The 23993-nt window shown below is 41.4% G+C and overlaps 1 protein-coding gene across 4 annotated transcripts in view; it reads left to right on the forward strand.

Moving 5' to 3' along the window:
• The window catches only part of kcnab1a (potassium voltage-gated channel subfamily A regulatory beta subunit 1a), a 164237-nt gene that overhangs the window by 18677 nt on the left and 121567 nt on the right, over window positions 1-23993 (forward strand). The window lies entirely within an intron of this gene.

A 23993-nucleotide genomic window follows, 5' to 3' on the forward strand; every position in this document is an offset into this window, starting at 1 on the left:
TAATTCACTATTATGTCTTAAACTGTCCGTATTCTGTCTGTGGCTGTGTCTTTGGTTGCTCTGTGGCTTTGCTGCTGGTTAAATGTCATATTTCTGTTGCTGTGTAATAAGCTGCTGGTGTTATGGAGGTTATTAACTTGGTAAAATGTAGGCTTCTCTGCTGTGTCTGGTTTGGTTTGACATTGGAGTTGTTGTGTTATTGTATGGCCGTGATACTTAGTTTAAGGCCTGTGGGCCGAATCTGGCCCCTGACAGGGTGCTGGGTGCCCCCCAAACCATTTTCTAATTCACAGTGAAAATTAATTAATTTACATTGGGATTTTATTTTTTTACTATACATAAAGCTACTTTCATACCACCGCGTGGCAACGACCCTGACAACTGCTTACCTGCAAGTGTCTTCCCCAAAAAAGCAAAGCATTTTTGGCTGCTGTCCCTATGGTCCAGTGCTGTGATGGTGGGCAGGTGTTTTGGTGAAGGTTGTAAGTACAAGCTTGATGGTGCTGTATAAATACCTACTGGAGCAAGAAAACACTGAAATGACCAAAGATTTATACATATGTGGACAACTTATCAGTCACCTGAGTATCCAGACACCAACATTATCAGCTCCATCTTGTCATCTTTCTGCCTCTGTGAGCCCACCCCCTTCATTTTGACTGGCCAAAGAAGTTCAACACATTAGGTTCGTTCGAGATGAGCCAGTCCTGCGCAGATTCGATCACCGGCGATCGGCGCACAATGCATGCCGGTTAGTTTTGTGTCCGACTTCATCCCGACTTGCTCTGACGTATTACAAAAGTGGACGGCGATAAAACCGCGAGAGCGAGGCGGCCGTAGTTTTTAGAGCCAGGCGCTGCAGTTGCTCTCCACCGACTGCACCGCCTGGCTCTCACCTGATCTAACAGCTGATTGGTTTAGACGTCGACTCAACAAGATGACGTTTTAGATAAACTACTCATTTTTGTTGAATTCTAGAGATTAAGATTGTATTTGTCTGATCTGAAGGTTTATTCTGTGAACAGAAAACATATTGTGTGACTGATGGTGAAAACAAATTGATATATGGGTCTGATGACTTTTTTAATGAACTGACATCATTCCAGACAGGATGTAAGTGTGTCTGTGACTTCCTGCACAGACTGAAGGCTGCTGGAAACTGTCGGGAAACTGTCCGACTTCACTGCAGCTTTTTGTCACCGCCCCCCCGCTGCAGCCGCCTGCTCTCGTCTACTTTTCAGGCGAGGCGCAGTTCATCTCGAACGAGCCTAATGAAGTACGCCAGGCTGAGCAAAATTCGTACATGTTCAGGTGGGCGGCAACTGCTTCATACCCCTGCCGCCATGTTCAAAACTGCCTCACCTCTATGGCCATTCCCCCATTGATATGACAGCAGGCAGTGAGATGCCACATGGTGGTTTGAAAGTAGCTTAAGGTGCTAGAGTGCTTAATAAAGCATCATAATTTTATTTTTTTTATATGTACTTTATTAATCCCCGAGGGGAAATTCAATTTTTCATTCTGTTGTCAATTACACACAGGTCCAAACACACACATGCACAAACTGGACCTATACATGCACTAAGTGGAGAGATGTCAGAGTGGGCTGCCCATGACAGGCGCTCCGAGTGGCTGGGGGGTTCGGTGCCTTGCTCAGGGGCACCTCGGCAGTGCCCAGGAGGTGAACTGGCACCTCTCCGGCTACCAGTCCACGCTCCATATTTTGGTCTGGATAGGGACTTGGACAGGCGACCCTCCGGTTCCCAACCCAAGTCCCTATGGACTGAGCTACTGCCGCCCCAAATAATAGAGCTTGTTTATCAAAACAAACAAACAAGCAAACAAAAATTCCGAGAAATGATCCCCTGGAGCCCCAAACAGAGGTCCAGGCTAAGCCTCAAATGTCCTCATACCCTAGAAGCGCCCCTGCATATGTATGCAGAGCCACTGACCTGTTGTCATTTTGCAAAAGTGGCCCCGGGTCAAAGCAAGTTGAGTTTCCCTGACATAATGTGTTCACTCACAGAGACAATATGAGCCTGGTCTTTTGAAAAGGCTTTCAGTAAGTTTAGATTGTCCCCAGGTTGCATTTTTGTTATTCAAGTCACTTATAGAGTGTGCCAGTAAACCCGGAACTTCGTTAGCGCTTTTAGCACTTCCGGTTCTCTCGTCTAAAAGTCAATACGCTTTTTGAATGGGATTTTGGTAAAATGCCTCGAATAAGGTCTGTGGTTAACAAAAGCTTAAGCGAGTTTCAGGTTTTGTTCTACGACATAAAACATGTCAGTAAATACCCTACTTGTGAATTCTGAAGCTTTTACATGTCCTAAAAAAGGTGGTTGCTAACAAGTTGCTCAATACGACTACAAACCCTGTCGGGGACATTAAACGTCATCACCCCCGAACAGGCAAGAGTGCTGGCAGTCCGCCATTACAGCTTCTTATTTAGCTCAAACAGTCCGATTTCCCCATTATACAATGTTTTTAAAATAAAGCAACCGAAATCAGTTGAAAGCTTAGTGGCGGTGACGTCAAGAGTCATGCGACCATGGAGTAGCCATGTAGTCCATTAAAGCCTAACGTTAGCTTTTTACTTCTGGTGATCGCATTTAAGCTTCAAATGCAGTATGAAAGGTGTTCATATGTGAAGATTATCTCGCTGAACAAAACCTGTAAGTATCATAAACTTGTGTTAGCCACAGAGCTTATTTTCTGACATAAGTCAAAACGCAATGCAAAAATCACTTTCACTTTCTCTTCCAGGAACCAGCACGATGCTAAACTTGCGGGTTTTGATGTCAGCCCTGGCACACTCTATTCTTACAATCCAAAGACATGTGGGTTAGGGTTATTGGTGACTCTAAATTATCCGTAGGTGTGGATGTGAGTGCGAATGGGTGTCTATCTCTATGTGTCAGCCCTGTGATAGTCTGCTGACCTGTCCAGGGTGTACTCTTCCTTGCGGCCCTTAACTGGATAAGCGTTTATGGAAAATGAGAAAAATTGAAATGAAGTCACTTCTTCACTGTGTGCAATTTGTGAGTGTTTGTGTTGGAAATCTGGTAGTTGGTTACAGGCTAAATTTGATCTATCTTTGGATTTTAAGTTGTGCTGTAAAATGAGTAATGACTTGTAGGGATGCAAGTCATGGATTCGATACATGCACTGATTTATTTTTTTGTTGTTGCTGTTTTTGATGTCAAAAGAAACTAACATCTGTTTTTTATTCACCTCTAGTAAAAAATATATTTTCATTTAAGTTGCACCTAAAAAAATTTTTACACACTAGCAGCCCCATGCTATTGTGTGCATTGTCAATTTGTCATTGTCACTGTGAACCTCAAATTTTGTGGTACTGCCAAACTGAGGTGCCTTATACAGAGCAGTATTTACACTATGTAGCAAGAACTCAACATTATCACTTGCATAAAGGTTGGATTTATTGCAGGGCTGTTGTATTAGACTGCATTAGTTTTAGCTAGGTGTACCTAATAAACTGGCAACTGAGTGAACATATCGCATGTGTTCTTCTATCACTTGACCATACAACTTAGTTGTGGGGACTTTGCCTCACTGTGCTCATGGCAGTGAAACAACCAATCACAGCAGAACAGTCAAGACACATAATTCAGTTCAATTCAGTTTTATTTATAAAGCCCAATATCACAAATCACAATTTGCCTCACGGGGATTTACAGCATACGACATCACTCTATCCTTAGGACCCTCGCAGCAGATAAGGAAAAACTCCCCCCAAAAAACCCTTTAACAGGGGAAAAAAAACAGTAGAAACCTCAGGAAGAGCAACTGAGGAGGGATCCCTCAGAGAGAGAGAGATGCAGGACAGATGATAATGTTAATAGCTTACAACAACATTAATGAAAGTAATAATATACTTATAATTCTGGCTATTGTGGTACAATATGATAAGTATATATTAATATCTGATAGTATACAGATGTGACAATAATCATATAAGAAGAAATAAAACACTTAAAACATAACCTCCACTTAGGGATGCATGATAATATTGGCGCACTATTGGTATCGGCCAATATTGGCTTTATAATGAACTATCGGTATCATCCAATGTGGTTTTTCTTATTTTGCACAATAAGTGAATATTACATACATTAAAAAACATTGTATTTCACGTCTCCATCTGCTGGTGGGCCATCACGATACGAGCATGCATGTATAATATGATTTTGAGTTCACTACAGAGGAGACTTGATGATGATTGGGTGGGGTAAAAGTGGATATATCAATATCAGTATTAGTTATAGGCCAAATGAGTTGTTATATAATGGCATATCAGAAAATCCAGTATCGTGCATCCCTACCTGCCCCCCATGAAACATTACATACATCTATAAATGTAAGATTAACAGCCCAAGAAAAAAGTCTGGTCGGGTAGCCTAAGGAAGAAGTTTCAGGTGCTTTAAAGTACAGTGTTTATGCTTTGCAATCCAATAATTATTACTCAAATATGTTAAATATTTAATAAATCATTACGGCTGTGACAACATTTTTAAAGGTTTAGATTATGATTATATATATATATATATATATATATATAATTTAGTCCAGTGTACGTTCCTGATATTCTGAATTTGATACCATTCACACCAGTATAGATCTGTAAGGTCATTTGAGAGCAGGAGGAGAAGGATGGACCGCTTAGACAGAAATGCTTAAGTTAATTAGTGTTTTATCAGTCTTACTTATTGATCGTTTTGTGCACTGCCCGCTCTCTCTCACTTACATTTGTCACTGCAGTCACTTCAGGGACATCCCATTGACTTGTTAACTCCCCAGAGGCTTAGCCTTTTCTAACCCCGAGCCAGTATGTCTACCCCTAAATTTGGGACACCACTTTAGTCAATGCTGTTTCCACCCTGGCCTTAACGAGTGTGAAACTGTCTCCTAAATGTGTCATAGGGCCGTCCCCCTCACACACACACACACACACACACACACACACATTACCATATCATTAGTCAGCTATCGAGTGAGCTAATGCATGTTCTTAACATGACTCTCATTAATTAATCAACTCAGCAGCTTGGAAAATCAACAGGACTCTTGCACGCATGGCCTCCACGCTCAGAGTGTCTGCACGCGCACACACACACACACACACACACACACACACACACATTCACAGAATTCTGGTGTTTCACTAGTGTCAGTACTAGACGACTGTGAGAATCGATAGGGCCTCAGTTTATCGCATTGACGTGCTTACTTAGGAGCGGGCCAGACAGTCACTGTGGATTACCAGGCTCGGCTGACACTCTCTGAAACTGTGTTAGCTTTGGAAATGGACACAGCTTTTCATTTACTGGGCAGTGGGCACAGGCTTTTAAAATAAGGACAAAACATCTTCTATTTAAGACATAAATGATCTGTGTCTTTCTCCGCTCTGGTCTTTAAGTATCGCTGCCTCGCTCACCCCCTCTCTTGGTATTTGTCCATAATTGATGAGCACTGATAAGCGGTTATTTAAGAGGCAACGCTCTCCTTGGGTCTCGCTGAGGTCGCCTGAGGATAACGCCCCAGTGGAGCTTCATCTTACCCTCCCACACTGCCTCATGTGAAGGGGTAAGGAGCCGTGCCAACTTTAACTTCAACACACTCATCCTTTTACTTTAAATCTATTAACTTATGTCTAAGGTGATCCTGGGGCCCTTGGCAAATCAGACTACAGCCGAAGTAGCAGAACTCTTAATGATAGTCTGTGTGGTCTGAGCACATGTTCATGTAAGTCTATTAGAAATCCCCACAGTGGCTCACTAATAGGTGTGTTTGGAGCAAGGATGGCATGTGAGACTGAATTTTCTTCTGCTCACCCACTATAGATCTTTCAAGATAAGAGCAGCAGTTAATTTGTAATGATGGTGCAGTTGCACAGGAGGGGTAATGGTGTAGGTGTGTGAGGAACCCCTGGAGAGGAACTGGAGACACTTTAAAAACATGTTTAACAGTTACGTGGTACATGTGGGCGGGGGAGTGTGGTGCAGTGGGTTAGTTACAGAGAGGAAATACAAAATGAGAGTCTTGGGAGATGCAGAGAGAGATCAAAAGAGAGAGCCAGAGAGATGTCCTGTAATTTAGTTCATATGTTGTGCTGGTTTGTGGTTTCATCACTAGGGGGAGCCGTGGACCTGCTGTCACCATGACAATGGCCATGAAAGCATGGGGACATTAGTGTATTTCTTTGTGTTTAAAAGTGTGTGTGCAACAGAGGAAAAAGAAATTCTGCTGAAGATTGTCTCTGCAGTCACTTCCTTTGTGTAATTTTAAAATGCTCAAGTTGTGTTTCCACACTAATACAAACTGCAGCACCATCTGGATATTTCATTTATCTGGGCACAGTTACATGCGGCAATGTTTCCTCTGATAACGGCTCAAAAACAAAAGCCTGTGCACTGATGGCAGTGAATCAGAGCAGCTAAAAGTCAATTGCTCATGAGCTCCTGTGTGTTTGCGAAGAGAGGAGACGATGTGTGACTAAAGTGAAATACTGTATTGCTTTAAGAAGTGCTGCAGTGCTCATGCAGCGGTGGAGTCAGTAGGAGTGTCACCTACTGTGGATTGCAGAGAGACCTTTGAAACCTCGACTCAAGAGGGGCAATATAATATCCAACTCAGCTCCTTCAGCAGATAAACAATTACCTCTCCTTTTCATTCCTATCTCTCTCTCTCATTTCCCTCTCTTCACTAAAACCAATTGTCTCTGAGCTTTTTATCACACTGCTGTTTTAACTCTGCCCATGTACATTTTTTTCATTTTCTTCCTCCCCTCCTTTCTGTCTATTGTCAGTCTTTCTTTTTGTCTCTGACACTCCTTGGGTCCTGTCATTAGCAGTATCCCTCCATCTACATTTTTTGCACAGTCATGCTTAGAATAGACACTCAGTTTTAGTGTCACTATATATCTCCGCTTTACAACACTAAGCTGATACACTGACGCAGGCAAAGTTTATGCTTCCTCGGATCAGCACTTTTCTTGTCTTTTCCTGCGCGCGTGCGTGCGTGTATGTAGGATTGTAATAGAAAAGAGTGAAGCTTGGGTCTTCGCCAGTTTGTGTGTGTGTCTGTGTGTCTGGATGTGTGTTCTCGGGTGCACTGCTATCATTTATAAGAAAAGGTAATATACTGTGTTCTCCTCCAAGGCCTATTTAGAGAGAAGAGGTGAGGCGACCAGGGACACAGAGTGGGATATGAGAGATTGTCATCATAATTACAATTAAAGGGCAGTGTTGACCCAGCAAACACACGCGCGCACACACACACACACACACACAGTGGTTTTGACTGCAGTATTTGTCACTGTTTAAACACTGCAATAAGTGCAGGGAAACACTGTGCCAATAGATGCACAACAGCACTCTGAGAGCATTGTTGTGCAAATACTGAACGAGAGGTTGCATAAATTTAAATCTATAAATGAGCAATTAAGTGTTTCAGTGGCTTCAGTGCAGCAATGCAGCAAAGATGCAGCAACCTGTGGCCAGTGACTGCAGTCTTCTGTTTCAGTATGTAATTTAATGAGTATTTGCATAGCAGTGTGACAAGATTAGCTTGTGATGACTTCTTTTATTGCATGAATACGAGGTTCTGATCAAAACCAGTCCTGGACAGACTTTCACATGCTTTGTAACCTGTAAAATAGACTGCCGTAATGCTGTAATACTGTAATTTTGAGGTACTTGTACTCTGCTTGAGGATTTCTTTTCCCTGAGGAGTTTTTTTTCCTGCCCCTGATCCCGATCTGAGTAATTGAGTATTGAGTATCAGCCCATACTGAGTCCCAATCCGATACTTGTGTTTTCCAGGATAATACAGCTGCACAGTGCAAACTCCATATATATAACATTGGAATAGCTCTGCAGTGCATTAAGAAAAAAAAATGCCTGTGTCCAGGCTGTTTCTTCATGTTTTTTTTTTCCTTCTAGTTATCAGTAGGGAATTTGTCTGTTCGTTCAAGAGAGTATTCTTTGGTGGTTGCTGCTTCGGTGCAGCTTTTGCCTGAGTTACCTTAATGAACTATATTCCATTGAGTGGTGAGTGTCGTCGCCTGCACATCTTTTGTGTGGATTACATTAATGAATTACTCCTATTGGATTTTTGCTCACAGGGCTTTTGGTGCACTGGCATAGTCACTGTCACAGAGATGACAGCAAAATGCAAGAGACTCTCACTGAGCAGAAATCAAACAAGTGCTCATAACTTGGGTAAATAGTGTAAATAAACAGTCTCATACCGTGGTTTGCTGTCATTTGTGGTGTGTGGTGTTTCGTAGTGGGCAGGGTGCAGAGTGAGAGTTGACGAGGGCGAGGGCTGCACTCACATTGCTGTGCATGAAAGCATCGCAAGAAAAAACACCTGTGTGACCACTGAGGTAAAACAAAGGATTGGATTGTGCTCAATATAGCTGATCCCGACCAGTTAGAAAATGCTTTGATCGGCCCCGCTACCGATTTTTAGCCTGGTTTCCACCAAACACTTTTGGTATGGTTCCTTTAGCTGCAGTAGCTCAGTCCATAGGGACTTGGGTTGGGAACTGGAGGGTCGCCTGTTTGAGTTCCCATCCGGAACAAATATGGAGCGTGGACTTGTGGCTGGAGAGGTGCCAGTTCACCTCCTGGGCACTGCCGAGTTGCCCTTGAGCAAGGCACCGAACCCCCAAACCGCTCGGGGCGCCTGACCAAGGCAGCCCCCTCACTCTGACATCTCTCCACTTTGTGCATGTATAGGTCCTGTTTGTGCATGTGTGTGTCTGTGTGTTAATGACAAAAAGAGTGAAAAAATTGAATTTCCCCTCAGAGGGATTAATAAAGTATATCTATCTATCTATCTATCTATCTATCTATATATATATATATATATATATATATATATATATATATATAAAAAGTAACCCTTCAGCCTTCAGACCTAGACCCTAGTGTTTCCACTGCGAACAGTACTTAAATGTTGGCGGGGTTGTTGTCACTCACTGCTCCATCCAGGAATCACTGTGTTTCCTCCTTTTATTAGTCTGCACCTTGTTTATCATCCACAGAACAGGGTTGCACGCCGACATTTTGCCAGAACAAAACAGAACAGCAAAACATCATTTAATTTTTTAGTGGCAGTTACCTAATATACAGTATGTTAAACTCTCCACAGTATGAACAGTGGTTACATGAGCCTCAAAACCAGCCACAACTCAGCCCTGAGCAGAGTGACCGTCTCCTACTGACCAATCAGCAGACTGCAATGTTCACAGCTCCACCTTTTAGTACAAGATCTGTGTGCTAGGTACCCCAACAGAGGGGGGACCAAAAACTGGGACGGTACATTGGTACCATCCACAACTTTTCACAGAAGAAATGGAAAAAAAGCGTACCGAACTGAACTGAACCGTATCGTACTGCTCGGTGGAAATGGGGAATTTGAGATCGGATTGGGACATCCTCATTTCTGTTTCATGCTACATAACACTTTACACTGCTCCTCTACATTTTCTACTTCACTTTTTTATTTGACAGCTATGGTTAATTGTTACAGAATCAGATTAATTAAGCAATATCACACGAGAGGGAGTGATGTTGTACTGTGAGGCCTGCGGCCTCGTGCCTACGACCGAATCACAGCCGTGACGATATCACAGTATAACATCACAAGCTCGAGTGTGATATTGCTTTTATACAACAGTTCAACAGTTAAATAAGCAAGGCTGATTAAGAAATGTTGAAAAATGAGGACAAAATAGATAATTTAAGCATTTTATTTGTCTTCCGCCAACAAAAATAGTTCCCTCAGGACTCCGCTGTCATCGTTCCTATGTAACGCAGACATGGTGCGCCAGGCACTTACTCTTTATATGCATTTATCTGCACGTTTCCATTAATTGTGCAGCCGGTGAAATAAGCCTCTGGTGACTGCATGGTGGACTGTCGCTTCACAGGCACAGCCGACTCTGCCTTCTGATCTGACAGTATGTTGCTTTTCTCCAAGTCATTGAGCTCCGCTGATAAAACACTGACAAACCTGGATGTGTGCTCAGATGGATTCAGCTTCTCCTCTCCCTCATCTTCCTCTGATGACCATTCATAGTTCAATTCAAAACTTATTTTAGGAAATAAATCCATATTTTTGGCAGTTTGACAGTGGATGAATTAATTAGCCTACAACACAACTGCTGACCTAACTGACACTAACCGTCTGTTTTGATTTGATTGTTGATTGCAATCAGCTGTGAGGCGGAGTGATACATACACAGTGAAATAACCGTGATGTTGTACTATCATCACGGTTTTACTGTCTCTTGACCAATCAGATTGCAGGGTTGTAACTAACTGTTGTATAAACAAAAATATAACTAATATTTAACAACAGTTAATTTATACATTTGTATATACTTTTTTTTAAGATATTTTTTGGGCATTTTTAAGCCTTTAATTGATAGGACAGACAAGTGTGAAAGGGGGCGAGAGAGAGGGAGTGACATGCAGCAAAGGGCCACAGGCTGGATTCGAACCCGGGCCGCTGCAGCAACAGCCTTGTACATGGGGCGCCTGCTCTACCACTAAGCCACCGACGCCCCATACTTACGTTCTTTTACTTAAATCGCAGCAGTAAAATGATTTGAGGACTTTCCTTGTAACAGAGCATTTCTACACTCTGGTTTTACTAGTTTTACTGATCTGAGTGCTTCTGCACCAGCAGCAGTCTGAACACGGACTAACCAAAGAAAGCACACTACATCCGCCCTCGATTCACATACTGGCCTCCATTATGTGCTGAAATCAGTTGGTTCTGAATTGCTTTGTTCATGATATGTGTTTGACATGCTTACAAGTCATGACCCAGACCTCTCAGGTCATCTAGCAGTCGCATTTTAGCTGTTCCGTGATTCAACTGAAAAACCAGTGTAGCAGAAAAGGCCTTTTTGAGTATTCAGTGTTCACACTCTACTCCTTCTGAAAGCAGCATCAAAACATTTCTTTTTATGTTGCCTTTCAACATCAAGTGTTGCATCTTTGTCACTTAGTTGGTGTTTACACTCTTCGGTGTGTTTGTTGTGACAGATCAGTTGTGAATATGTTTTTTTTTTTGTAACTCTCCTGTAAATCCCATTGAGTTTTCTGCTGTATAGAAAATGCGCTATATGACTAAGGTTGGCCTTGCCTTGCCTAACCTCTATCTGTAGCACACCACGATGTGTAAAATGTAATCTTACAGTTCAGTTATATACCTGAAAATGTTTTCATCCATAATATTTTCATTGTTGGTTTACCTGCTGCGTATTATTTGTGGCGTGTCATTGTGACACTGTGTAAAAGAATTTAATCTCCTGTGCAGGAACAGATATATGGAAACAATCTCACCTGTTTCACACAGAGACTGTCCATAAATCTTGTTAGATGAGTTGTGTGTTGCACAGATGATATAATGGCGTGAGATGTGGTGCAGAAATTTCCTGTCAGCACATATGAGTGATGGGAAATCCCTTGTGTGTAGATCATATCACATCACACTAGTGCTCACACATGCACATGTAGTAGATCAATACACACACGTACTGCTTTTCTCTTGAACGAATTAATGAATGACTTTTTTCAAAAAAATTAAAAAAAAAAGACAAGACAAAGATTAGTGTCCCAAAAGGAGTAGGTAGAAGTAAAACCTATATGTCCCTATCCCTTTCTTACATTTCTTCTTTCTGATTTTAAATAAATAATAAACCCAGTTTATTTACAGTCCAAGTACCACCCAGCGTTTCAAAATAAATATTCACTCCCTTAACAAAACCTTTCCTCATCTATAAATCTGCCAAAAATATCTTTCAGCCCATTCCACAACTCCACTCCATACACTGAAATACACAGACTCTTCTTAGTTGTACGAACACATTGTAAATTATAACCCCCCTCCCAGTCACAAAACATTCAACCTTATAATATTTTAAGACAAGCTTTTGCAAAATGTTGGAATTCTTGGAATAACATGATGGATGCCAAAACACAGAGAGGAATCCCCTAATGTCCTCGTTTTGTGTTGATCATCAGATTCCTTCGGTCTTCCTTTTCAAGACTGGACTTAAGTGTTAGTTTGACTCCCAGTCCTTGTTTCAGGGCACAGACTTGGCTTGTGCTGTATCTATTTTTTTATACTGTTCCTGACATTTCACTGTGGTATACGGTAAATGACGATTAAAAAAACCCCTGTAAAAACTCAGATAAAAAGCATGTTGCCGTCTAACCTACAATGCTGTGTGTCTATACAAGTCTTGCTGGATTTAAATACTTATGGCCACAGAGCAGTGGTTCCCAACTGGTGGGTCGCGGTCCAAAAGTGGGTCCCGGGCCATTCTGAATGGACTTACAAATGTGTCTTGTTTATAAAAAACACACTTTATTTTTAAGTACAGCAAATTTCTGGGCCAGAGCTTTTATTTTGAAGTGCTGTTTCCTGCTGTAGAGTGACTGACTGGTCGTTGCTCGTTCATTGTTTGTTTATTTTCCGGCTTTGCTCTAGTCACAGTGAAGGTGGTGACCAAGAGAGAAAGACTGTTGCTGGAGCTAGAAATGTTCGACGGACAACAAATGCTCTTATTACAAATGTTACGAAGACGGCAAAGAGAGAGGCGACTGCGCCGATGGTCTGTACACCCATTGAATGGCTCAACCAACCGATAACAATGGAGACTTTTGAAAATGGCGGTGTTGCAGTACTGCAGCAGGAAGTGAAACCTTGCGAAATGCTGGAAATGATGTAGTTTGAAGGACCAATCATAGCTCTTGCGGTCCGCGTTGCCTCGATGTGTGGTTACAATTTTTTGGAGCTGCACGATGCAGAGGGACACAACGACTCCGCAAAGCCCTCTGTGTCGTAGGTATGCAGAAGCATAAACCTTGCTTTAAACTGTGTGGACCTTGAACTTAATGACTAAGAAGAAATCTGGACCCCGAGACTGGACCAGTTAGGAACCACTCCCACAGAGTTATTGATAGATGGGAAAGAAGCACCCTTCTTCCGTAAATTCTTGAGGACCTGATGACACTTGTTGCCGTGTTGGATACTGACACATCAGTGGGCTGTATGGACATAATGTGCAGGTGTTGGTGGCAGACAGCAGTTTCATGAAATCATGTGGACAATAAACTGATTGTAGTTCAAAGAAGTCATCTTGAGGTGGAGTTAAACATGTGGCAGTACACCCAAACAGGGGCAGAGGCATTTTTTTTTTTTTTTTTACCAGTCCTACGGTTCCTCACCTCAATATGGCATCTTCATTGTCAATTTAATAGAAAGAGGGGCATCTGTATTTTTGACAGTGGTTAAAATCACACCTTCTTGATTTCCAAATACCTTGATTTCCAAATTCCATGATACCTCAATACCAGCCCAGCCTGGCATAGACCTATTACATGGTCTCCCCTTGATGATGAACACAGCCATGGTCAAGCACTTTTCAGAAGAGCCAAGTGGTTTGGCAGGATGTAATATGACCGCTTCACCTTCCCATTATCTTCAAGTGGTTTCATTTCAACACTTTAATGGTTTAGGTAATTTTGTTAATGATCATCTAGAAAGAGGGACAAGAGGATATCTGTGTGTGTTTTGAAAAAGTTCTGCTTCCAGTGTCTACTTGTCACCTTGTAGGTAGGAGATCATACAGCCCTGTTATATAGTCTATAAATGTCACAATGTAAATTTAATACACAATGTAAATATATTGCACTTGATACTAGTATTTGTAGTTTATTCTGCCCTAACAGCTGTAACAGTCTATACACATCCACACAGTCCTGAAAAGTAGCTTAATTAGCCAAAACAATTGCAATCACCTGTGTGGGTTTACCATAGAGGCTTTAAAGTTCTTAATTATGTGCTGTTTTTCATTTACAGTGTTTTAGTTTTCGCTATATTATCACAATCAAATTAGATTTCAAGATGTATAGAATAATTCCATAAGTAAATGAGGGAAGCCAGGACCACCCACACTCACAGCTGAGCTCACAACTTTCTGTAAAGTGAAATGTGTCCATGCAGGAAAATGTGATGTAAGAACACAGTAAAAGTACAAAACAGTTACTTTTTACTGACCCCAGCCAGTAACCATCAACTAATTAGAGCATGAAATTAAAGCAGACGGAGACACACATTAGAATAGACACAGGTGTTTGATATAATCCAATTAACAAAGTGATGAGCTCACGTCACTGGTGGGTGAAGCGCATGCAATCTACCCTCTCACTCTCCGTCTCTTGAACTCTGCATCTCGCACTCCCTCTCGCAGACACTAAAATGCTGATGTAAGAGCACATGTACATGATTGCACATGCAAATTAATACACGCAAGAGCAGACACAAGCAGACACACCATCTGTTTTACTTCTCGCAAAAAGTTTTTATGCGGATCTCACTGAGCATTGAGGAATACATTTCATATGTAACCTTAATAATTCAAACAAGCTTTGCCCTTTCACAGGCTCTGAGGATTTGAGCATTTTTTTCTGTGGAGCTGGGCACTGCCATTTACTGTACATGCAGGCCTTCCTGCTCAACCAACCAGAATGAGTCTTTTCCCAGTGGTTTATGTACTGTGACCCCACTGCGCACCAACTTTAATTTAGCGACTGAGAGAGCAATATGGCTGAGCAGCCCAGCATCACGAAGAGTTGTGTCATATTAGACAACACTGCAGTGCACGATTTATGTCCAAATCTAACGATGAATGCCAATTACATGCGTCGTTTGGTTCGGAGTATATAGACTTGATCCCGGTCGAGCTGGGTCAAATTATCTTCAATCTAACAGGGTCACGGTTGGACCTCGTTCTTTTGTTGTCACGTCTCATACTCAGGTGGCTCCAATCATGACATCTGGATTATAATTATATTGCAGGAAAACGTGTTTTTGATGATGGGAACTAAAGTACAGGGAAATATGAGGTGTGTTGCTAATCTTAACCACAGTTGCTTTATTCATTTGTGGAGCTTGATGAGCTGCCAGTGCTATTTTGTCTCTGTTTGGGACAAACACATTTTTGATGGGGTGTAAATTGGCCCCATATCTTCTTGGACATTGTAAAAGGATCTATTTATGCACATCAGGTTTTGGTCGGTGTTCAGATTCGGATTGGGTCCAGCATTTTGGAGCAGTGACAAACTCCAGAGCCAGTGCAAGGAGTAGTGTCACGTAGTGGAAAAATTGAGGGTGTAGAAGCTGTTGTAGTGAATGGGTGTGAGGATTTTTTGCGTAATCTTCATCATACTGTATTTACCCTGTAAGGATATTGTGGAATAAACCCCACTTACGTGTCATTTTAGTCAGCCTTTGGCACCCATGTGAAGGTTTTGTCTGGACACTACAGTACATTGCATTGACCTTTTCTTTGTGTGCATGTGTGTGTGATTGTGCTCAAATGCTACACTCATAACCCAACTCAAATGTTTTCACAAAAACATGATGACATGTGTTAAGTGCAGGACATGTTCTAGTCTTTCATTACATTGATTTGGCATTTGTCACCTTAAATAATTAAAATGTCAGACTAGTTTTTTTGTGTACTGCATTGTCTTAAATATGCATACAGACACCTTACACACACAGTGCAGCACATAGACAGACTTTTTACCCTGCAACACAAACACAACTGCAGCAGAAATGTCTCTTAGAGAGAGGGGCATGACGGTCATGAACACAATTTAAAAAAGAGAATCAAGGGCAAGTATGCTTTGGGTTTTCTCGATGTCGGCTCCGCATGAGTGCTGCTGTCTTTTGCTGCTGTGTTCTGTCAAAGTTTGACTCTCTGGATGTTGAGAAGCTGCTTGAATTGAGGATTTTTAAAAAATATTTAAAACAAAGTAAAGTTGTGGTACATACTGTTAAAGATGCTTAACAAGTAATAAAGAATAACAAATCAAGCAGTTATCTTACTTTTCTATCTTATGTGTTCCTTGAATATATCAAAAACAATTTCAGTGCTGGATATAGCATTGAATGACTGGTTTTATACAACATTCAAGCAGTGAACCTCTCTGTAAAACCTCCCCTTTAGAGGTGTAATAGTCACGCTATAGAAAATCAGTGTCTCTCAGACATCCTGTTTCACTGGGCTTCTCCAAGGTAACCAGTTTACATGGGTTCTTCGTTCCTCCAGATGCTGCCTGGTTGCCATCTGGCATCTTTATTCTTGCCTGGTGTTATTTTATTGCTGCTTTTTCCCACACACAGAACGCCTCCATACTGTTTCCATAGCAATGCTATTACTGAGATGACGGTTTTCTCTCGTTGTTACCACTCTTCACTATCAAGTGTCCATATCTGGAGACTCTCTAGCAGCCAGGAACGCTGCTCTCTGCAACAAATAGCTAATTGTGGTGCAGGTAGTGTAGGAGTATGTGCTTATTACATGCTGCAAGTTTGAGAACAACTTTATTATGTCATGCGTTTAGGTACAATGGACAAAAGTTTCAGAAAGTTATACCTTTTAACTTTGCTCTCAGAAATCCTCCTGTGTTCAGGTGGAACATTTTAATGGACATTATTTCAAAGGTGTAAGCTGTAATGGAACTCGGAGTGGTGGCTTTGCTCTGATCCAGAGTTTTCTATTCTGAGATTTACTTCAGAGAACAAACATGATGATGGATCGAAGAGCAGAGATTTTATTTCCTCTTTTAAATCGCTCCCTTACAACACATTCATATTTACAGCAGTGACCCTGGATGGATACAGCAAAGACTTGAGCTGCAGTGGGAGGAAGTGTTAACCTACACACAGACACACAGACACAGACGCACGCACACACGCACACACACACGCGAGGAGAGATTCAATCCTCAGCGTAAACACTGTTGAGGCTCTCCTGGAGAAGTGTGAGAGCGCAGTGCCTTGCTCGCAGGCACTATATAATGAGGTCCTTTGCTGCTTGTGCTTGCAAAACATTTTAGTCCAGACATATGGCTCTATGCATACATATTACCATGGTGACCAACCTGGGGGATATTTTTAAAGTAATGGTATGGAGGAGTAAGACTTTAAGCTCATATGCTACAAATTGCAGTACACATAAGTGTTTTAAAAAACTGTGGAATTACGTCGTTGGCAGATGGCAGATTATTGTGTCTGTAAGTTTGAGCTTTTTGTTCTCAAAGGTGAACAAGTTGTGCCACATTAATGATTATTAAGTTAAAAGCTATATTTTCACTGTAGTGTCCCTGGTACCCAAAAATTACATCATCATCTCTTTCCTGTCAAATGCGAAGACCCTGAAAGTTGTCAGGGCGCTTGGTCATGCACCTTGAAATTTTTGTAAGTAGGCCACTAAGCGCGCTGCGCTTCTCAGTTCAAGGGGAGACTGGCTGAGCAGACATATCTATGACTCTTCACTGAGACACCGCAGGAACTGTGAAATGGCCCTAAACTAAAGACATGGCCACAATACTTGGGAAAGCACAGGCAGGGTGTGGAAGAACATGATTAGCGGTTCAATCCTGGCTCCTCCAGTCAACATGTCGAAGTATCTTTGAGCAAGATACTGAACCCCAATGTGCACCTGATGGCTTTTCCATCAAAGTGCAAGTGTGTTACAGAGGTGGCAGGTGGTAGCATGTATGGTAACCTCAGCCACCAGTGTATAAATGTGCGTGTGAGTGGATGAAAAAGCACTTTGAGTGGTCAGAAGACTAGAAAGGCGCTATACAAGTGCAGGTCCATTTACCATTTGCCAGGTAAGCAACTGTAATAATTACAGTACACAAATGAAATGTTTGGCGTTATGTCCAAGTTTACTACTGTTGCCAAGAAAGCAGCCTACTTTTATTTTAGCCTACTTAACGAACAAACTATTGAGCTTAAGTTCCTTTGTGCACAGTCACAGTTTGCACGCCATCTATGGAGGCCCAGGCCATGATGTCTCACGAATATAAACAAAGCTTAAATCTGCATCAAATTTTGCTATAGTGGAGCCATGTGCCTCTAGTTTCATGACATTGGTTTTCATTGAGTAACATGCTGTGTTTAAAAGTTGTTGTTGTTTTTTTTAAAGATATTTTTTGGGGCATTTCAGCCTTTAATCGATAGGACAGACAAGCGTGAAGGGGGGAGAGAGAGAGGGAGTGACATGCAGCAAAAGGGCCACAGGCTGGAGTCGAACCCGGGCCGCTGCGGCAACAGCCTTGTACATGGGGCGCCTGCTCTATCCACTAAGCCACTGACACCCCAACATGCTGTGAAGTTGACACTGTAACAGCAATATGCTACTAAGTTTTCATTGCATGGCAGAGATGGCCTGCATGGACCAAAGACTACAGCCCTAGCCCGAATTCAGCTCAAGGATGACACCAATATCACTTTAGGCTCTCTCTGGTGAGCACTTTCTCCAGCACGCATACAAAAGGCAGCTTTTCCTGAAGCATTAGGAACTTTTAGGAACTCCCCACACCAACTTCTCCCTGCATGGTCAACTGAACTGTCACCTGAAATGCATGTGAAAATGCGTATGTCATATTTATAATATAATCAATATAACAACATTTCAAACAGTGGCTGATGTGTGCTCAGTTCATACTGTATCCAAGCACCATGAAAGGAAAAAGGTTAAATGATCTCAAGGCTGACCCGAGCCTGGTCTATTAAAAAAAAGGCTGGAATCGACTCAGCAAGTCGCGGCCAGTTGAGTCCTGACGGGTCTGCAGACCTCTAATGGCGGGGCAAATGATCTGTATTGTGACCGCCCAGTAATTTGACTCTTGAACTGGGTCTGCTGAAGTGTTTAATCAAGGTACATTAGAGAATATGTAATGATGTTAAAGACACACATTAGGACACAGTGCTGTTTTAACTGTAATTGACATTACTGCAATGTGGCATGTTATTTTTTGACTACAGATCTACAGTACAGTGGAGGTGAGGTGACTGGTTGTGGTAGTGATAGACAGAAGGTCACGATGACACTGTGACCCTTCTTATCTTCACCAGCTGTCTTAAGTCTTAATAACAAGCTGTAATCTAATAGTCACCTGAGAACAATGACAGCCACTAAATGGATACACTTGGGATGATGACCCTGTGGTGACCTGTGTGTGTGTGTGTGTGTGTGTGCGCCCCCGCTTCAGTTTAAATGAGCGGGTGATACAGAGAGTAAAAGGAGACGCTAAGGTTATTAGGCGGTGTGTTGATGTCACATGTTTGTGGTATTTTGTCAAAGTGTTGAGTTCCTGATTGAACCAAATACACTCCAGATATCACGCACAGATCCTTCTCCTTATCATAAGATACTTTACAGCGTTCCTTGCAGAGTGAGGGAGGTGTATGTGTTTCTTTCTCTGTAATATACTGTATATGTGGGATGAATATGTCTACAAATTATTATAAATTCTCTGTGTTGTTTGGGTGTGATTGGGGCATGTTTTGCCACACTCTTAGAAGGCTTATTTTCACCAGGGAACTACAAAACAATTGTAATTATAAGCTCAACTAAAGGTGAACTCTCAATTTGGACAAGAATTAAGTTGACTCATGTGCTGCTGTAATTAACGAGCACTCTGTTACATAAGCCCCTCTTGGTCTGGAGGAGATTCGGTTTAATTTTCAGGGGTAATTTTGTTGATACTCTGAGCGGAGGTGGCAGCTGCAAAAGGTCTGGCATCTCTCCGCTGTGACACACCTCAGTGCTCAGCCAGATAATGGTAACTCTGGCTTTTATGCAAAGCTGAGTGTGGATGTTTGATGGAGAATTGTTCTTCTGCTCATTTGCCACTGCTATAGCGTAAACCAACCCAGTTTGCCCTCTTCATAGTTGTAAAATTTCTGTATTTTGATACATATAATAACGTACAAGAAGTGTGTGTGTTTCATGAGATAAAGGCTTTTAAATGCAGATTTGGAAACTTCTGACTCTCATGAGACGCCTTCACATGACAAACCAGTGTTTATTGTATTTTCACAGGATCGTATTGTAATTGCCTCGTGGTAGCCTATAAAATTAAATCAACTGCAATAATAAAATATTTATTAACAAAACAAAACAATCAAGTCAAACATAAGGCTCAGAGATTGGTCATTAAAATCACATTACAATAAGCTCACATGTGCCTCCCCTGAGAACATGCTAACAGCTCTGCTACAGCGAGGAGATGGAGGAAGAGATTCTCTTTTGACACGACACCCTGCACACATGTATTCATAATATAGACCATGATTGACATGAGGATGTCCTCAGGGCCAAGACTTACCGCTGTAATACGCCACTGTAATACGCCTATGGCTGCTGTATCCTTGACCTATGATCTACCCGCTTTAGACTGTAAACTGCTTAAATGATGCAAATGACACAGGAATAAATCCCCAAGTGTAATGTATGACATTTACTGTGTACACACATTTCAAGCTTATTACACAGGATGCCCCACTAATATCAAATAACTGCACAGGAAATAAAATCATGTTCCATTTCCAGTGATACATGTGAGCTCTTACCAGGATCATTTGAATCCTCAATAACTGTAATATAGCGATATGCTGACGCTTGTGGTGTGAATTTGCCGTATTAACATTTTAATGTGGTTCCCAGAAGGATATTTTGTATTAATTCCGCAGAATAGTTTTCATGTGTAGATATCTATACACATTACTGAAAATTATAAGCATTAAAAAACATAGAATCAAACACGTATGATGCCTGCTGTTCACTTGATTTAGCCTGAAGCTTTGCTGGAAGTGACGGGGGTGTGACAGCTTCATGGTGCCACCATTTGTGCAGAGAGCAGGATCACTGACTGCGGTGACGGGTGAAATTGAAATGCTGATTTTATGGATTTTAATGGATATGATTGACTAATGAAGCATTCATGCTCTCATTCTTTGTCATTTTACCCTTTGACCTGTGGCCTCAGTCATGGCTGGAAGAACAGGGCAGATTTAATGATAGTGTGAGTTTGTGTGTGTTTCATTTCAGTGTAATTTCACAGAGCTGTCACTTTAACATGGCAGACTGAACTGTTCTTTTGCTCCCCACAAAGCCTTTATATAATTCTGTTTTCTCCACCTAAATCACACACTGTTTTTATGCCTCTGTGTTGGTGACAGCTGCGGCTGGAGGCATTATGTCTTTGGTTTGTCCGTCGTCCATCCATGTCATTCTCGTGAATGCAATTTCTCAGGAACAGTCGGAAGCAGTTTCCTCAAATTTGGCACAAACATCGACCTGGACACAAGGTTGAACTGATAAGAATTTAATGGTCAAAGGAAAAGGTCACCGTAACCTCACAAAACATGTTTTTGGGGGTGTTGGTGGCTTAGTGGATAGAGCAGGCGCCTGATGTATAAAGGCTTAGTCCTTGCTGCAGTGGTCGCGGGTTTGTTTCCAGCCTGTGGCCCTTTGCTGCCCAAACTTCATGCTATACTGTCCTATCATTAAAGGCACAAAAAGCCAAAAAAAAAAATCATCTTTAAAAAACAAACATGTTTTTGGCCATATCTCAAGAATTCATACACGTAACTGTGACAAAATTTCACACAAATGTCTAATAGGATATAATGATGATGTTTTATATCTAAAAGGTCAAAGGTCAACTTCACATTGACATCATAATGTTGTGCAAAAACACATTCCTGGCCATTATTCAGTGCCAGAACTCAGGAACATAAAGGGGACGTTTGGTCGGATACAGAATTGGTGACACAAATCTTGGGTGTTCACCTTGAAACTGTGCTGATTGTATAGATCTTACATGCTGTCATGTTGATGATGTGTATGAAACATGTTTAAGAAACTGTAGCGTCTCTGCAGCAACGTCCATATGTACAGTCTTGTCTACTGTCATGGCTACATTTGATTCTGGACAGACATGGATATAAACTGAAACTTGCGAGGTGGTAATTCTAGTTTACTTCATTCCTTTAGAAAAAACAATGCTCAGCAGTCACAGTAGGTATTCATCTGTTGAGAAGTTAATTACAATCTGTTGTCTGTGAACCAGTTTGTCACTGTGTTCTGGTCAGGAATCATTTTGTTTTTTTGGAGCAACAGACAGAAGACAGATGTTCTTCTGTATATTGTAACTAGTGTTTAGAGAAATTATCATTTTTGTGGCTCAAGCTGTTTTTCACAAAGCAGACTCTTAATTCCCTCCAGCTCCAGTGGTCTTGCACCATCCTGTTTTTTAGCCTTGGGTAGGTTCTAGGGGCTGACACACAATCCCAATGATGATGAATCCCAATTCTCATTCTCATTCTCATATCTGAGACTGTTCTCCTAAGTCGAATGACAGCATCAGTCATTTCAGCAAGTATGTTTAAAAATCAACTGGCAAAGCCCTCTAGTGGTCCTAGTAAATATGACAGGAACAAAGGAGGAAGTAAGTGACGTTATTATAGATCGACAAAACTGTGTAAGGACATGGATGGATGGATCATCAAAATACTGAACTTTGACATGGAAGACAGCTGTGCAATGTTTATGTGAAGCACAATCACGATTGCTCCTAAACCTTAACCAAGCCTTTATACTGTTACTACAATGACAAAGCCTCCCCCTCTTATTTTTTTGCCTAAACCTCATTAAATTATAGCGATAGCACTGTCAGATTATTAAACAGATTCATTTTAAAACAGTGTTTTGGAGTGTACAAACAAACAATGCACAGAGCCTATTAATGGGGGCATGTATTCAGACAGTGCTTCCGCATGTTGTTCTAGAGGGCACGGACAATTTTACTATGTCATTTAATTTGGAGGGTTTGTTGCCTCATCCACTTGATATATTTAAAACCTGCCAAGTAAAGTTTTTAAAAAGTGGAGAACCACAGCCACCTTGTTGTGGCTCCATATTTGCTATGTGGGTTAAAAGAAACGATAAAATCAAATGCAGGATGGGAGGAAATTTCCCAATAATGTTTTTCTGTTGGGTTTCATGTACATGTATTAATCCAAGCTGCTACTTTCAGGAAATGTGATGTCACCCTACCTCCTTACTAGGGGCCTTTTCCAGCATATTATATTCTGCAAATGTTATGGAAAAACAGTGAATCCAACCTACTTCTAACACCTGGAGGTGCTTATTTAAATACGCGACTCTCTAAGGGTTGGCACAAAGTTTTAAGAACGAAATAAGTTCTTGAACTGTTGAAAAAACAAACAGGCTGCAACCCCAATAAGGGTCATGTTCAACTTTTTTTCTGAGATGCACACCAAGGCTTTCTTCTGTTGTTTTGCTTACCAAGCAGTTTCTGTAAGAATATGAAGACACAAACGAGTCAGATTTGCTTGACAGAATCAAACCTCACTCATAGCAACCCCCCTACAGCTGCCACGAATGGTTCAGTCCATGACAGTGGGAACAGCTCAGTCCTATGGGCAGGAGATGAAGAGCTTACAGTCACAAGGAGGATTGATGTCCCTGATGCTGCCCTGTCAATTTACGTCATGGCACTCCGAGCACAGCTGCAGACAAGGGCATTATGAGGGGAGTATGAACTCTACTGAGTGTGTGTATGTTGTTAGCTACAGTACGCAGAGACCACTGGTTTGGTAACAATCAGTTAACTTGTACCTAGGCATCTCTTGTGTAATTATGTTGCTAAACAAAGTTTTCCTTGTAAAAATCAAACTTATATTTAACTAATCTAGAGAAACTGCACCCTGAAACTGCACAATGATGAGTAAGTTAAGTCGTATTCAGTATGTTATAGGATAAAGACCCTCTGCCAGTAGGCTGTTTGTGCTATATTTTCACTGGGGCTACCATCAGGAGTAGCACTATAACATGTTACTATTTCTTTTCCTGACATTAAAATGCACTTTGTCACTTTAGTATTTTCATACACAATATAAAAATGAGACAGTGCAATACAGTATACTGTAAAATATTGGATATTTATGTTATGATGAGAATAGACATCCAAGGACCAAGTCTGATTTTAGCCCAACGTCACTCAGTTTATAACCTGCTGGGTCCATGATAATAATGAATAATCCCCACAAACTCATTT

Source organism: Epinephelus fuscoguttatus, linkage group LG5, assembly GCF_011397635.1.
Source record: "Epinephelus fuscoguttatus linkage group LG5, E.fuscoguttatus.final_Chr_v1".
NCBI classification, from domain to species: domain Eukaryota; kingdom Metazoa; phylum Chordata; class Actinopteri; order Perciformes; family Serranidae; genus Epinephelus; species Epinephelus fuscoguttatus.